This window comes from Athene noctua, chromosome Z, assembly GCF_965140245.1.
Source record: "Athene noctua chromosome Z, bAthNoc1.hap1.1, whole genome shotgun sequence".
Taxonomy (NCBI): domain Eukaryota; kingdom Metazoa; phylum Chordata; class Aves; order Strigiformes; family Strigidae; genus Athene; species Athene noctua.
In genome coordinates, this window is record NC_134077.1 from 13,345,291 (window position 1) to 13,362,231 (window position 16,941).

Genomic DNA, 16,941 nt, shown 5'->3' on the forward strand with positions numbered 1-16,941 from the left:
TGAGCACATCCATGAATGGTTTGTTCTGTGCCTGGAAAATATCCCCAAATAGTGGGACACTTCACCAGTAGGTGTCATCTAAATACCAGCCACACAGACGGCCGTGAGCTTCTCAGATGCTGTCATGACTGACTGACTGGAGCGACACTTACTGTTTCCACTATCATTTTGGGATCTGTGCATCCAAAGCCTTCTGGGAGGAAGTCTTTGCTCTGTAGAGTTACTAGCAACCTTTCACTGCACTCAGTGAGGCCAGTTACTCTCCACTCATTCTAGCTTTGAATGCCAGCTGACTGTGTCACCAGGGTAATATCAGGGATATAAATACCCCTAAGCCCAAAAAAGAAGTGAGAGATGCCAGTTTGACAGTAAGTCGTGGCATTTTTCCAACTCAGAAGCCAGAGAAACACTTCTACAGTACTGGGATTCCTGGAGTCCTAGGAAGGATCAGGAGCACCTGTTGCTGTTTACAGATACTGCAGTAGTCCTTTGGCATCTCATGTATGGAAAAGGATGTCCATATTCCAGATGGGGCACATCTGCAAGCCAGAAAGACAGCTCCTGCTTCGAAAAGGTTACAGTCTGTCCAGCATTACCCCTACTACTGTGTGGCAGTGGACAATCATCCAGATCATCTCCACCTCCCAGCACTACTAAGTGCTGAGGTACAGTAACCCAGACAGTTACTCTTCCTTTGAAAAATCGATGATCTGACAGCTAGGTCCCAAATCCTGTGTTCATACCAGCACATCTTATTATGCCTCTGTCACGAATGTGCTGTCTGCCCTTTAGAAGACCTAAGTGCAGACAGAACATGGCATCTCATGGCACACTATTAATGATGTGTAAATACATCTCTCAGTGTAAAAGAAGATGCATGGCTTTATAGAAATTGGTTCTCTAGGAGGAAGAAATGCTGGTACTGATAACACATTATGTGTAGAATTGAAATATGCCACACTAATAACCAAAACTACCACAGCCACATCACACATTTAGAATTGAGCTGCAGTGAGCAAGTATGCAGTCAGTACACAGTAGCATCATTAGTAGACACAAGCTGTAACCAGTTATCACTGCACCACAGTACAGTTCAGGATTTCAGCCAGTACCAGGCACATACCACTGAGAAAAACAAACCTACAAACCTAACCCAGACAGGTTCATTCCATCCCTGGGCTACCTTTTAAAGGAAACTGTACGAAGCTGAAATTATATACTATGCAAAATGTCGTGTATTCTACACTGTGGATTTATAATAGATAGATAAATAGATAGACAGTAGATTTCTTTTTGCATGCACTGTCAGTTGCATTTTAAAAGATGCTGAAAGTACTACTTGTGAAGGACAAAGAATCGTAAGATTTTTGACCTGTTTGGCAAGACAAACAGCATAACAAATAACTGAATGTAAGAGAAGTTTGACTAAATGTAAATAAATTCCAATAAGCATGTAAGCTTATAATTTTTACTATCCACACACTGTCACAATATAAAGCTGAAGAATATTGATTTCTTTCGTGATTACCAACCCAAATCACTTGTCAGCGTTATTCTGTGCACCCACACAAACAGACTCTGTCCTGTAGATATGTCAGCTAGTAAAAACTTAGTCAATAAGGAAAGCTGCCACTTTACTCACAAATTATATTCTTCCATGTAGACAAGACAAAGAAAATTAAGTGGGTTGCTTATTTGATTTTCTTTGTTTAGTGTTTGGAGGATTTTGTTTTAAGAGATGGGAAACAGACTATCACTGCCCTAACCACACTAACCCAGGCTGCACCATCAGTCCTGCTGTCTTCCTCAATCTTTGTTCACTTACTACAAGTCACCTCTATGAGGTGCTATTTATGAGCTGCATACATTAGCATCTCATACATTTGCATGGTTTTCAGCATTCTTTTTTCGCAGTTCTCAGTATCTACATTTTTAAGGGTTTTGTGCTGAGAAAAACCTTCCTCACAGCATTCTGACAAAAAATTCTGGTCAGACTGCTGATTAAGTGATTTGTTTATGGCCAAATAAAGCATCATGCCAGCTGTCAGGCTTTGTATTCACATCTAACGAGTTTTGTTTATTGTCTGGTCAGGGGATAGCACTGGAGGTAAAAATGTTTAAAGCCATACAGACTGCAACAGTGAACAGCCCTCAGGGAAAAGTTTGGAGTCCTGGTTTAGTATAAGGTTATGTACTGCAGGAAAATCTCAGAAGAGATTAAGGTTGTTAAAATTAATGCCAGGTAGCAAGAGGATTCTGAAGACAAAACTATCTCCTCAGTGACCAGTTCCCTCCTGTGCAGGGATCTAACCTGGAAAAGTGTCACCTAAGGACTGGATCCCTGCTGTGTGAAGTCTCCTGACAGCTTTTTTAGTTAGACGAAGCAAAGAGGGAGAACCTCTTGGAACTACACTAACACACAGGCAGCTACTAACTATGGTTCTGTTGCTTTTATGTCTCTCCAAATGATGATTGTCTCTGTTAAGCTTTTCATTCTGAAGCAAAACAGTTTCAGCTTGCTTTTACCTTAAATTAGAGAAGTGTTGAAAGTGATTTCAGATTTCCAGAGAAATTTGAGGCACCTTGCTGTACAGGAATGGAAATCTTAACCAGGAGCCAACCTGTTCAGGAATATCCAAGAAGTGATGGCTGGTCTGTGGCCAAGTAACTAACAGTCCTGTCTGAGAAAAGCCTGCCTCCCCATACTCTTCCATCATAACTGCGGAGCACAGCACACTCCACAAGTAGCAGAAGTGACAAAGGGGCTACCTGAATCCTGAGGGTTTCCATGTATTTTTGAGAAAGAGATAAAACACAGGTAGGTATAGTGCTGGAGTCCTTAGGAACAGAAATGAAGGTAGTGCTGAAAATATACCCAGGATAGTCTAAGGCTAAATAAAAAGCAGACTGGCAAGAGATTCAACGAACAAACTGCATGAAATTCAACAGTAATACTCAGAAGTTTCTACCCCTTGTGGGAGATAATTTTGCACATATGAAACTTTTATTATAAAACCTGATTCAGCCAAACAAGTCACATACAATGTTCCATAAATCATATGTAATACCCAGCCATATCACTGCATAACCAGGAGAAACAGTGTAGATTATAACATTCTGTCAACCTCTAGTTAAAAGTGGTTGATGAATTTCAGCAAAAAGGTTGGATTTTAAAATCAAAATCCAGATAGTGAAAAATAGAAGTGTCCCCTGAAACCATCCATACAAATCCTACTTGACTAATTCAACAACATATACGACACTTAACTCTCAGCTACAAGTAAAGATTTTAAGTTATCTGTAAGTCTCAACTATATATGAAAAAACAGTATTACACAATACTGTTACAATATCAAACCTGTATAGCTTCTGTGTAGGTAAGAAAAGTTATATTCTCTCTTTTAGTATATCAATTTTGTTTTTCATTAGGTAATAACAGAACTATATTGTAAATTGTAATCCCTATTAAGAAAGAGCTTTCTAATATTTAAAAAATAAACCCAATAGTTTCAACATAAAAAACTTTTAAGTTCTTCACTTTGATCAACTCATCCACTCAAAATGTTACTTGATTAGGGTTTTTGGTTAATTTCTGCTTCACACACCACACCACACCCCCCCAACACCCTTAAAGAACAGATATGACTCACCTCACATAAAGACAATATGTGAGATTTTCATATCAAAAACTTTTTTCCACCTTTGTTTCCTGCAGGTGTTGCTTAAGGAAGAGTGCAGCATACACTGCAACACAAAGGGACCTCAAGGTGCTAACTGTACACAGGCACCTTTCAACACCTTTGGAGATAGAAACACAGGGCTTTGAAGAAGCAAGGTGAAAATGTCTGAAAATTCCCAGAAGAAGATCATGCAGTCTACAGCTGGAGGCTGTCAGACAAAATATAGTAGTACTGATCTACGTCTTCATTATCAATCCTAATCTCCTTTCTCTGTGCAAGAGCTCTTTCATTTTTACCACTCTATATTATTCACAGTCAAAATACTACACCTCCAGACATGAGGTATGAAAATACTAAAAATGCTAAACTAATAAATCCCACACTGTTCAGAACTTGCTACATTATTATTTTTCCTATAACTTTCACTTTGTCTTGATTCTAAGATGTACCTTTAGTTTAAGTATTAGCAAAAACACTATGGTTTGGGTGTGAGTTCTGCTCTGTTGAACAGAATCATTGTACAAGGGGAGATGAATAAACATATGAAATCATCATTAATAAACATTAACCTAGCACTGAAAAGTATACATAAGTCCAACCATAGACTAAATAAAGGAAAGGCTGAGGAGTGACTCAGCTAATAAGAATTAAAAGCATAGTAAGGCAGAAGAAACCAAAAGAGTTTTCTGAAAAGTGAATATTATCCAATCAGCTTTGCGCTAGATCTAATAAAGGACTCGGGGTTTCCCAGGACTGTGCTCTAGACGCTACATGCCTGGATAAAGAAGGTGGGACCTTCTCTTTCACTCATGAAGGGAGTAACACTAATAACTGATTTACTGCAAGAAATTACTAATTATTTACAAAACTCAAACACAGTAAGTGAACCTCTTCCCTTATTCTAACTACCTCTGCTGAAATAAATAAGGCAGCTATCTAGAAAAGCTCAGTGAAATCAAATACACTAGAAATTTTGTACACATACAATCTTCTTATGCATACAATCATGGTTACAAATATCCATAACAAAACTAAGCCTGCATGCTGACAATGTAAGGGCTTACATGCTATATGGAAAAATTGTTGTAAAACAAGAAAGGATGTAAATTTAAAACAGAATAGGTAACCAAAACAGCTCTTTTTATAAGCATTTCTAAAACAGGCTAAGCTAAATCACACAAATGCTTTCCGAGGGTGAAGCAGTCTTCACACAGGAAACTATTACAGCCATTTAATCACATACTTCCCCACATTAACAACCCTCAAGTCCCAACAAAAACAAGCATGGAGAAAGAAAGCTTACAACTTTGCAAGCTTTGTTTAACATTCCTACTGTCAAAAACATGAAGTATCAAACAGTGAAGTCACACAACTATAATGCAGAATGAAGCCGAATTTGGACCTGTGCCGACTGATGCACTTAACCAGATAGTGCTGCTGAGTGTGTCTGCTGCTCATTGCCACTTACACTGGAAAGATGGAATGATACATGTTCTGGGCCACCAACATCAGGAGGTACGCAGAGAACAGCATCTTCGGAAACAGCTACACCTCAAGCTGTCTACATTTTGCAAGCACAATTTTCATTCTATCTGTTCTTTTTTTTTTTTTTTTTTTTTTCCCCCAGGGATTAAATCCAAGTCAATAAGGGACAAAAAAAAATACATCTGAGTAAAATGCTGTTCTAGAAGTGTTCTAGAAGTACATTATTCAATGTCATTTGAACTTTCCATGCTCATTCACTTGGTAACTTCAGCGGATGTTTCCTCTTATTTTGGTGAAAACAATGACGTGATGGATTAGAAGAATGACTTTTTCTACGAAATAATCTAGCACTTTATAAAATGGCATCTGATAACAATTTGATTTGCAGCACAATTCTATTTTCATTTGATGAAAACCAAGTATCTTCTGAAACAGAATACATCTCCCTGTAAAACAAATTTGCAGATTAAAAATTCCCAATTTAAATATAATTTAATTTAGCGTCTCTCACCAAATAATTTTAGAACTGTTGACCTAGAAATGATGGAGAAATGCAGTTTTGTGGACCCATTATGATGCAAATGAGAATTTAAACATATGGGCTTTATTGATAATTTTTCTTCTATTAACATATCTATATGAAAATTCATTTGCAAAAAATGAATGTAAATAACTTTAAGTGACATCCTGAAGTAGCTGTCTGGGCATTGTCAGGGTTGATCTGCTTTCCATCAAAGTTAACCAAATAGTATCCAGAAACTCTTGAATCAGACTCCAAGAATTTCTATCAATCAATGTTCCATAAAATTCATTCATATAATAATAAAAAAAAACCTCGTTATATGTTGGTGATCAGAGGTCACTAACCTGCTTAAGTCAGGAATAATGCTAAAAGGCTACAAGGATCTTGCTCACTACAAGAAAGATACTGAGGTGTTGGAGTGTGTCCAAAGAAGAGCAATGAAGCTGGTGAAGTCTCTAGAGCACAAGTCTTATGAGGAGCGTCTGCGGGAACTGGGGTTGTTCAGCTGGAGAAATGGAGGCTCAGGGGAGACTGTACTGATCTCTACAACTACCTGAGAGGAGGCTGTAGAAAGGTGGGTGTCAATCACTTCTCCCAAGTAACAAGCAACAGGACAAGAAGAAATGCCCTCAAGTTGTGCCAGGGGAAGTTTAAATTGGACACTAGGAAAACTTTTTTCACTGAAAGGGTTGTCAAGCATTGGAACAGGCTGCCCAGGAAGTGGCTGAGTCACCATCCCTGGAAGTATTTAAAAGGCGTGTAGATGCGGTGCTTAGGGACATGGTTTAGTGGGTGGACCTGACAGTTTTAGGTTATTGGTTGGACTTGATGACGTTAAGGGTTTTTTACAACTTAAATGATTCTATGATTCTACTCCCTAAGCTTGCATGCTGTAGGTAAAGTTTGTGCAGGCACTACCAAATTCAGCAGTGAAAGCACTGAAACTCTAGAAGGATACATGTTTTGTGGAGCTTCTTGGACATACAGACAGGAAGACAGTTATGAACAAGGAGGATCTAGAAATTTGCAACACAGGTCTCTGGAGTGCCCATTAGTTCTTAAAAATTACCTAAGTGATTTCCACAAGAGGCTGCCCTAATGCCAACTCCAAGGGGTGATGAGAATGCAGGAATGGTGGACAGGGAGTATCAATGCAAGGAAAGATGCCAGAAAAAAAGCAAAATCATGCTGGAAGAGGCAAAGGACAGGTAAGGACTACCTGTAATTCCAAGGATTTGGGCATGTGTGTGATTCAGATGGAAGGTTTGCTCTTTGCATGTGGTTGAGACAAGAGAGCAATGTGGTTTTCAAGCTGTGCAGATTGCAACCAACTACTATAACGACTCAAGGGGCAGCTGAAAGAGGCCTCCATCTCCTGGCTTTAATAAGCTTGTGTACTCAGCAGCAAGCTAGGTTGCTGTATCACAGGAACTAGGGAGAGCCATACCTCTTGGGCAAAAGCATTAGGAAGCTTATGTACACAAACATATATTTCAATTCACAGTACTAACTGAATCTAAAACTTGTAAAAATTAGCAGTCCTCTCTTCCAGAGAGAATGACTGAGAATAATCACATTTGATTCAGGGATTATAAGTAAACCGGTGCAGTTCTCTGTGCAAACATTTTACTTCAGAAATGTTGCACAGCTCCTCTTTTATCAGATACTGAATTCTGCATGGTACAGATAACTACCAAAGTCCTAAAATGATGAAATATTTTGTTCTGTTCCCCAACAGAACCACAAGCTGAAGTGCAGCAAAGGAGGAAGGTATGTCAGCCTAACACTCTCCTCCAGTCCATAACATGTGCTTCCTTCCACACTGATCCATCCTCCAGCCAGGGTATGTCTCCTGTGGGTTCACTGGGAATAAACAGCTGCAGAGCAGAAGAGGAGGGTTTGGGATTCCCCTTGGTGGAAAACAAGAGGCCTCTCTTCCCACTTGAAGTCTGGCTCAGCTCTCTACACCTCCCCGGAGAGGACAGACTGCTTCTCCATACACACAAGATGCTCATATTGGCTTTTTCAGCTTTGCAACAACTGAGGAAGGACTCCCTCCACACAAACACCCTTCATAAAATCCTCCCTGTACTATCACCATCACCACACAACCAATACACCCAACACTATTTTGCCTGTTTATGCTCCTCCACGCAGAATCAGAAATGTCGCATGGATTTAAAAGCCTCCTCTAGGTCTCCAAGAGCTGACCCGTGCACTGCAGGAACTTCTCTCTGGCTCATCATTTCCTGTCAGTAACTACAGCCAAACCAAGCCACTTGCATCCCTCTCTGCTTGCGAACCATCAGTACAGAACCAGCTGGGACCAGCTGCTCCTGCCTCCTCTCCTGAAGGGACAGGAAGTCTGAGGTGAAAACACACAGGCAGCACAGCGCAGCCATGAGATGCCACCACTCCAGTGCTTACCCAGCCTGTTGGGTGGTCCCAAAACAGAATGAGCCTCTCTGCGGGCTGTGACCTTGCTCCAGCTCATAGCTTCACCCTCACAAAGAAACTTCCAACTTAACAAGAACTGAATCTCAGCAGTTTCGTTTGTAAATGTCTGTGAAAAGCACAGCTGATGAAGAACAGCTATTTCATGTCACCCACCTCTGTCCTCCTGCTTAGCCTGATCTCTTTACGTTCTGCACTTCTTGCCCTAACTGCGCCTCTTCTCTTCCTGAAACACAAAACAGCTGCCCTTGATGCATACACTGCAAGGTTCCAGCTCAGCTGTGACTCCCATGAGCAACCCCAGGCATCCTGAGCCCCGCATGCCATTTTAGGGCCAACTCTTTCACACTCAGATGTTGGCACACTGTTCTCCACCACCTCCACTTTGCTTGGACTTGTTCTGGGTCAAAGACAGCTCAGGAAGTACTGCTCATCTCATCCCCCAGGAAGCAACAGATACCTCTAAGTCAAAACCAGCAAGCAGACAGTTGTGCCTATCAGACTCCTTCAACCTTGTGAATTAATTATCCATATTCTTCTGGATAAAATGTTGAATCATGGAGAGATTTTTCAGTGGAGGGGAGCATTAACTGCTTTGCAAGTGGCAGATTTTGTCAGCTGTATTTGTGACATGAATGTTACAAAATACAGAAATTCAGGATATGACACCACTTCAAAAGAGCTGAAAACTGCCACATCCTAGGTGCACTGTGGAATGAATCACATTCAATTACATACTGTGACAGGGCCCACTTACCTATACATGGGCTGGCTGAGGACAAAACAGACTCCAAAAACATTTAGGGACTGAAACAGGTCCTCTCTATTGTGTCAAAACTAGGTCACCAACAGGTATGAGCTCTTTATCCTTCCAGACCTTCCCAAGCCCACAGCATGTATCCTTGCCTCCAGACATCCTACTGGGTACCATGAAGGAACACCACCTACATATATTGAGTCTATACAGAAAACCCAACAGCTATTGAGTAGCTGCTCTGGGACAGCCTCTTGTAGTTAAACAAGGAGTTTCATGTTCTCTATATAAAGTCTTCTGTCATGGGGAGGGCTCAAAGTCTAAATAGGCTCAGTAGAGAAACAGAAACTTAACAGTATTCCATAATAATTGACTCTCTCCAGCTTCCAAATCACATTGTTAAAAACACTGAGCAAATTTGCCCTTCATTATCTCCACTGACTTCTGAAAGTCAATGGCAGTTTTTTTCCATCTCAGCTACTATTACTAGAAATAGTAATTTTGCAGTTTTTTGCACTTGGGCAGTATTACCAGTACATCAGGCCTATACTTTATAGACACAGACACATTTTACTATACACAGAGATTATTTTTATAGTACCTTAAAAGACATGACATGTCACCTCTCTTTATAATTCTAGTATTTGATTCATTCACTCCCTGGTAAAAAGAGAACAAAAAATGATAGTATCTGTGTGGTAACAGAGAGGGGAAAAAAGGTGGCAAGAGGTTAAACTTAGCAGTAGCATCCAGTATAGCCCGTATTTGTTCTTTAACTAGTCTTAACCATTAAAGTTGACCCCCTTAAGTTACAGAAGTGTTTTGTAACAGTGTTTCCTGACCACTGATGATCCACGAAGCATCTATAAAACAGTTCAAAAAAATTAACTTTTCTACACATATGAGCAAGCCAACAAAAGAAGAGCCACAAGTGATCACTGAAAGTTTAGCCAATGAAACATATATGAAAACTGTACAAAACACTCATTTCTTTTCTCACCCAAGCCTGCAACTAAAAAAGGGCTCAGAAACACTATTCTGTAACAGCAGTTAGTAGCAACCAGCAATCTTGACTCGCTATGAGTTAGCACAGAGAGTATTCATCAAAATATTATTAAAGAATTCATTTCTGACATTACTACAATGTTCAACTGGTTGCCTCTATGGCTGTACATTCAAGTGACTGAGAAAGTGCTGTTCTGACACATGAATATGTCCAGACTGCAGGAAAATTTTCAGTCTGCTACTTTTGTCAGCAAAAATGTAGATTCAAGTCCACTGAAACTGTCCTCAAATTAATGTTGATACTTTTAAATTGGTTGTCAAAGGAACACTGTAAAAGCCAAATGTTTCACTTCAATGATTTCAAAGTGAGACTTTTTAAAATATTATGCAACCATTTTCAGCCTGAATACAGTTCTGTTTACTTAAAACAGGCTGAAGAACATGAAAGCTAAAAATGTTTCATTTCACCCTAGAAATTAAAAATGCTTTATTTGTGCCTGAGTAAAATGGTTTAGAACCTGAAATAACTTCTATTTTTTGTTGTTTTTCATCACAGCAAAATCATGTTTCAGAGTGTGACCTAACATACATGTAATTTTCCTCTTACACTCAAATCCCGCTTATTTTCCAGCTTGACCAGTGAACCAAAACTTTTTGTACAAAAAGCAATGTGTTGGTCATACCTCAGCAGCCGCAAGCAGAAATCACTTCTGAAAACTTCCTTCCATGTTTCCCTATGGGGAAGCAATCCTCATACACTTAAGACTTTTCTATTTTGGAGTAATGAGAAACTGTTATTCCTGCTTGACCTTTAGCTATAAAACACTGACTGATGCCTTTGGCTTTCTGTAGCATCCTTGCATTTCTAAGACATACTTGCCAGCACAGCTCAGCAGCCTCACTGTCCCAAGAGAGATGTTCTGCCAGGGCACAGAGCATCCACCACTAACTTGGTTCCTCTCCAGGTGACGTGCTCTTTGTGTACCATGGATATATAATGCCATTCCTGAAGCCTGATGGAGCAAAATGGCACCCCGTCCTCTCAAGTCATCTTCTTTTCACCAAAAATAACGAATAAGGGCTTGCCCCATCAGGCTTCGCATACCCCAGTAAGTTAAATATAGTCAGGGAACAAACACACCCAGGCACTGGAACGTGTTTGCCTACTCTATCAGAGTGGACGGTTCCCAGCATAGCCTCAGTGAGGGTCAACAAGCATGCTCTCAATCGACTCCTGAGCATGGCACAGGAGTGGACACAGGCCAGGAATCCCTCTCAGTAGTCCACTCTGTTCAAGAGGCTGAGAAAATATACGCACACAGACAGTTCTGTGCTACTTTATGGCAATGCCAAAGAATACTGCAGTAATTTATTTATTAGTACAAACATGGCGTCACTGTGTAGGAATAGTGGTTGCCATGAATATCTACAGTGTTACAGTACAAGAGTAAACACCAGCTCAGCATTCACCTTACAGATAAAAAGTAATACTATAAAACGGAACATATGGTGTACGGAATACCACTGGCATCTTTTAAACAAAATTTTTCAAGCAAAGTTATTAAGGAAGATGTCTATTTATGTTCATCATTGTGGCTATTCTATACATTTACAATGTCACGTTTCTGCTACACATTCTGTCATGGGAATAGTATTTTAAGGGTATTTTTATCACTCAGTTACTCAAATATGTTCACGTTTCTAATAATAGTTTCTAGTTGAACTTTTAAAATGTACAGTTTAAACTGTGACATGTTGCAAATAATCTCTTTCAAGACATCAACAGAAAGGTTACTGAATACCCGTACACATGGGAACTTAGTTGAAACCACCCCAACTGGCATCCTCTTATTCTTTGACACTACCACAACAAAAACCTTGGTTAGATTTCAAGAAGACAGATTTACCTACTTTAACTTTTCCATATGTGAAAATAAGTCAAGAAATCAGCTAAAAATGTCTTTTTCAAGACTGAATTTGAGAGAGTTCTCCAGCTATAACATGACAGTTGGATTATAAAGCACTAGACAGCAACAGATGATTTCATGTTTAAATATAAAACCGGTAAAATTAAAAAAAATAAAATGGTTCCAGACAGATCTTTGTCTCAGTATTTGCAGAACTGAACAGTTAAGGAATAATCTGACCCCAGGTCCTAATTATCTAAGTAAAAATGTATGTGGATGCATTTACTTATATAAATTAATGAAGTATCCATTAAAATATACACAGTATTAATTCACTGAGCACTGACAATAAGAATTTCATGGTCTTATAGCCAATAGTTTAAAAATTGTCTCTTGGCTCCCTTGAAATCCTGATTTATAACAGAAAAGGACAGAATACTAATAAAATAATCTAGATTACACTTTCCTTTTTTTCTACATCTTATTTTAGGTCTATTAATGTAGAAGACAGAATCCCATCTTTTCCAAAACTGACCAGAAGGTATCCTCCTGCTGTGTGTAGTAACCACATCAGAGAAAACATCATACAATTTTTTAGCAAAACACACAGGAGGAGAAGGAGATCGAATAAAAATATTCTAAAACCAAATATAAAGTATTTGGAGTACCCCTTGTAACTTTTAAACAAAAGGTTTTCAATCATCCAAGGAGCTGAAGGTCCATTAGTGTTCCTTATATGAACTGCCAGGCTTTGTTTTAGCACTGCATTTCAATATTTTATTTAGCTTATGGATGTAAACACATTCCTTTTCACCATTTTTATTCCCCATAATAGTTTCTCACAGTTAATAGGTAGTGTCCACTAACAGGACTGGAAAGGGGTTTTAAAGCTAAAAAGTAAAATGGCAATCAGTGCTTTATAAATACTCCAAAATCCTACTGGCTCTTAGTAAAGCAAAGGTGAAACCCCAATTTGGTATTTGTATTAGGTATCTTACGTGTTATTGCCATGTACAGGAATTTTTCAATGCTGTCATTCTACAAACTGTACTTACTCATTAATTCAGCTAAAGGTAGGTTTACACAGGACAAACCAGAAATTATTGCAGCACACTGGACATGGCACAGCAGACAGGCTGAGACACCACAGAACCGAAGTCAAGGTGCCAGACCCACCTGAGAATAGTGAAAGATGAGTCCATGCTAAGAGCCCCATACTGGCACAGCCAGCTTAGCAGTGCTCACAATGCCCTTCACTCACAGCAGCTTTTGCACCCCAATGAGCAACTCCTACATCCAAGATGCACAGCCCTGCTGCCCTCTGTTTTCTGGTGCCAAGCAGTGATATAGTAACTAACTGTAAGCTTAGTAAGTTTTCCAGACCTAGAAGGAACAACTGCCTCTGCAAGGGGATATAAACCATACTGTGCTGGATAATGTAGTGTGATTAGAGAGCAAATAAAGCTGACCTATGCTTCCAAAATGAAGTGTAATCCAACACCCCCTGGCAAACACATTTGAGCTGACGGTTCTGCTTCACCCCTTCCAGGTTGTCACTGTGCCTGTCCCACTCTCATCTTGGGATCTCCAGATCTCTTGGAAATATGGCAGTACCAAATCAGTTTCATAGCAAAACTCTAGCCTACAAGAAAATCCAGAAGCATCTCTAACCACTTCACCTGCTACCATTGAGTTTTTCCAACATAAAAGCCTAGAAATGACATCAGTCTGAAGACACCAGTAGACAGTAATATTCAGAGAGCATTTGCAAGCAAATAGGTAATGACACTGATTTCATAACAGAACTAATCAGCTGTTGTAATGGACTGCACAAGCCCTGTCTTCCTTGTAACAATACGTTAACAGGATTTAAATTTCAACTTTTTTCCCCTCCTTCCTTCCTCTAGAATTATGGAGAAAATAGTCCTTTTTCCAGCCGTGACTCAAAACTATTATGACTTATTTTCATTATGAAGGGACTCTGAGAAACTGCATGAGCATAAGCCATTATGGGGGAACAAGAGTGAAAGCTGGATAGAATGGCCATATCCATTCCTTTGCTCATCAGCCATTCTTAAAAACACCCAAAGCAAATGGATACTTCCCTAAAATACTATAGTCCAATCTTTTTGGCACCAATTTATGAGATTAAATTTGAAAGCGAGATGGGGTAGTGGACAGCACTGGGTGATGGGTGTCAAGTCAGTGAAATTTTGTGCCTCATTTCCCCCACCTCCCAATCTTCATACACCTGTCTGAATACCTTTATGCTGGAGGCGTGCCACGGACATGAAGTCCAAGTTCTCATGAATGTACCATCCATCAGAGCAAGTGAACATTCCTTGCAGAGCAGTTTGTTATACATGGAAAATAGCCATTACAGTTCACCCACAATTCCAGAAACTGGAATCGTTAAAAAAAAATAAATCTCAGTTTTAAATGTTCTAAAGACATTTTAAGAAATGTAAATTACCCCAACTAAATTAATGTATAATGTCTGGTTTGTTAAAGACAAATGGCTACTCACAGAATAGGTCTTTGAAGTGGTCGTTAAACTATGCCTTCTAATTAGTTTGGTTTAAATTCTGATTACTAAGGGAAAGAAAAGAAAGTCTAGAATTAACCTTGAAACAAAATGCTATTCTTTCATTTGATATGATTTCTTTTGTTTGACATGATATCTTTAAGAAATGCTGCATATGCTATAACCTTATCTCTGGGCTTATACAGCAGAGTTTATTTGGCCTTTCTCTGGACCAGCTGTTGTTTTTTCCATTCCATTTCTCCACTGTATTTAAAATATACCAATCCCACTAGCATGCTCAAAGGAAAAAACACGTGCTTGCACTCTGAGGGGCCTCCTTGTTCTTGGCTGAGGCCAAATATCTCACATTTCAGATTACGTTATTAAGCACCACAGCCTTCAAAGCCTCAGCCTCAACCCTGCTGTGCTTCCTCACAAACATCAGCAGTGCAAGAGCAGCTCTTACAGGTGAGGACTACCCCTGGGCCTGGACCTAAAAAGGGTATGGTCAGTCTGAGAGTTCATAGAATCATAGAACAGTCTGGGTTTGAAAGGACCTTAAAGATCATCCAGTTCCACCCCCCCTGCCATGGGCAGGGACACCTTCCACTAGCCCAGGTTGCTCAAGGCCCCGTCCAGCCTGGCCTTGAACACTGCCAGGGAGGGACAATCCACAACTTCTTTGGGAAACCTGTTCCAGTGTCTCACCACACTCACAGTAAAGAATTTCTTCCTTACATCTAGTCTGAATCTACCCTCTTTCAGTTTAAAACCGTCACCCCTCATCCCATCCCTACACTCCCTGATGAAAAGCCCCTCCCCTTGTTTCCTGTAGTCCCCCTTTAAGTTACCAAAATGATCTGTGCTAATACGACATCTTGAAAATCTCAGATACATACTGCTTTTAATGTTTTGTATTCTTAGAAGCAGGTCCTGATAACAACATTTTCCAGCTTCATGACATTTTGAAAGATGACCGTGGAGGTTATCCTGCTCCAACTCGGCACACAAGTTTACATTCTGCCTGATTAAGCCCCTGAAGAGGCACCCATGCACAGATAACAGCCACTGAAACAGCAGAGCAGGGACAGCCCATCACCCAGATACTCTATCCTGCAACTGGCAGGCTGACAAAGGCGTCTGTTAACTGCTAGAAGGAGCAAGGGGAGGAACAGCACAAATGACATTGAGATGTCTCAGGGGAGGCAGTCAACAGCATCTTTGCATGTGAGAGGTTAAGGACTCCTGCCATCAGACACACCACATGAGCAATCCTGTTAGGTAACACCACCTTGAGGTGACGGGTGCCATTCTCAGCTCTTCATGAGTACCACTGCATGGTACTGTATGTTTCCAGCTTTAGCCAGAGTTTTGAGGGTAATTTTTTCCTTTGATTCTGGTTTCCTAGCAGAGACTTGTTGTCAGGGGTGTTATAACCTGTTGGGTGTCAGAATCCCATTAATTCACTTCCATTTTTGTCATGCATAGGGTGAAGGTTCACCAGTAACACCAGTTATAATCAGCTGGACTCCCTGTGGTTCACTGCTTACAGAAAACTGCCAGAATCCTTCACAGACAGGAGCTACTGGGGCTCCCACACTAAAATGCCAAGAAGTTTGAAAGTGTTTGCTTAGAACTGGGTTTGAACTTTGAAATCTACACTCCTGTGGAAAGAGAATCAAGCAAATCCCTGTCAACAGACTCAGCCTGTTACATTCTGCATGACAATCTGTTTTCATTTGCAGAAAGTCCCTAGTTCCTCTTCTCTCCAAGTAGCCTTGAAATTATAAAGGTATGTAAACGCATGGGACCAGAGAGAAAAATATAGACAGGTTTGCTTCAAAGAAACATCCAGCTCACACCCATCATAATCAGTATGATTAATTATAGCTTACGGAGATAAAAATATCTCCAAAATTGCTAATGATGGATAAAACCAGGTTACATCAATCAGCTGTGGAAGGGGCTGTTCAGTAATCCATTCTTCAGTGTTATCTCTGCCTGGACAACTTTCAGCTGCCTGCCAACATTACTAGTCCAGGCTTTGCAGGAAAACTCCCTTCTTTTACTGCCCTTCTTCCCTGTTACCTCCCTGGCAGATGAAATTTCATCCCTCTCATCCCCTTCCATCTACTCTAAGGAACACTGACAGAAGTACCTCACAATGGGCAATGGATACAACGGAGATACTGAAAAGAAACTATCATAAAGCAGAGAATGGTTTAGTGAATATTCTACCTGAAGAATGTCAGATAAATAATACAGAAAATGTCAGGAATTATCCCTTGTTAAAACTGCAGCACTGAAAGAAGACATTGATTTAAAACCAAACCTCCACAGAGCTGAGGGGAATCCATACTGGAAACTGAACTGACAACAGTGCAGACCAGAGAGGAAGGAACTTCATTCAGCTTGTTTGAGAGCTCAGGCAGGCAAGAAACTCGCTGCTTATTCTAACTTTGGAACAATGGAAGACAGACTGAGTTGCATTTAAAAAGTATTTAAAATACAAAAAACTATCTCTCTGCAGCTTCAGCTCAAACACTCTTTTGCTGCTGAGCAAAATACTAGACCCTTTTTAAAATGAATACAAATCAGAGACTGAATGG

At 40.0% G+C, this 16,941-nt stretch overlaps 1 protein-coding gene across 1 annotated transcript in view; it reads right to left on the reverse strand.

Moving 5' to 3' along the window:
* The window catches only part of ADAMTS12 (ADAM metallopeptidase with thrombospondin type 1 motif 12), a 171,182-nt gene that overhangs the window by 81,207 nt on the left and 73,034 nt on the right, over window positions 1–16,941 (reverse strand). The gene's annotated exons all lie outside the window — the stretch shown is intronic.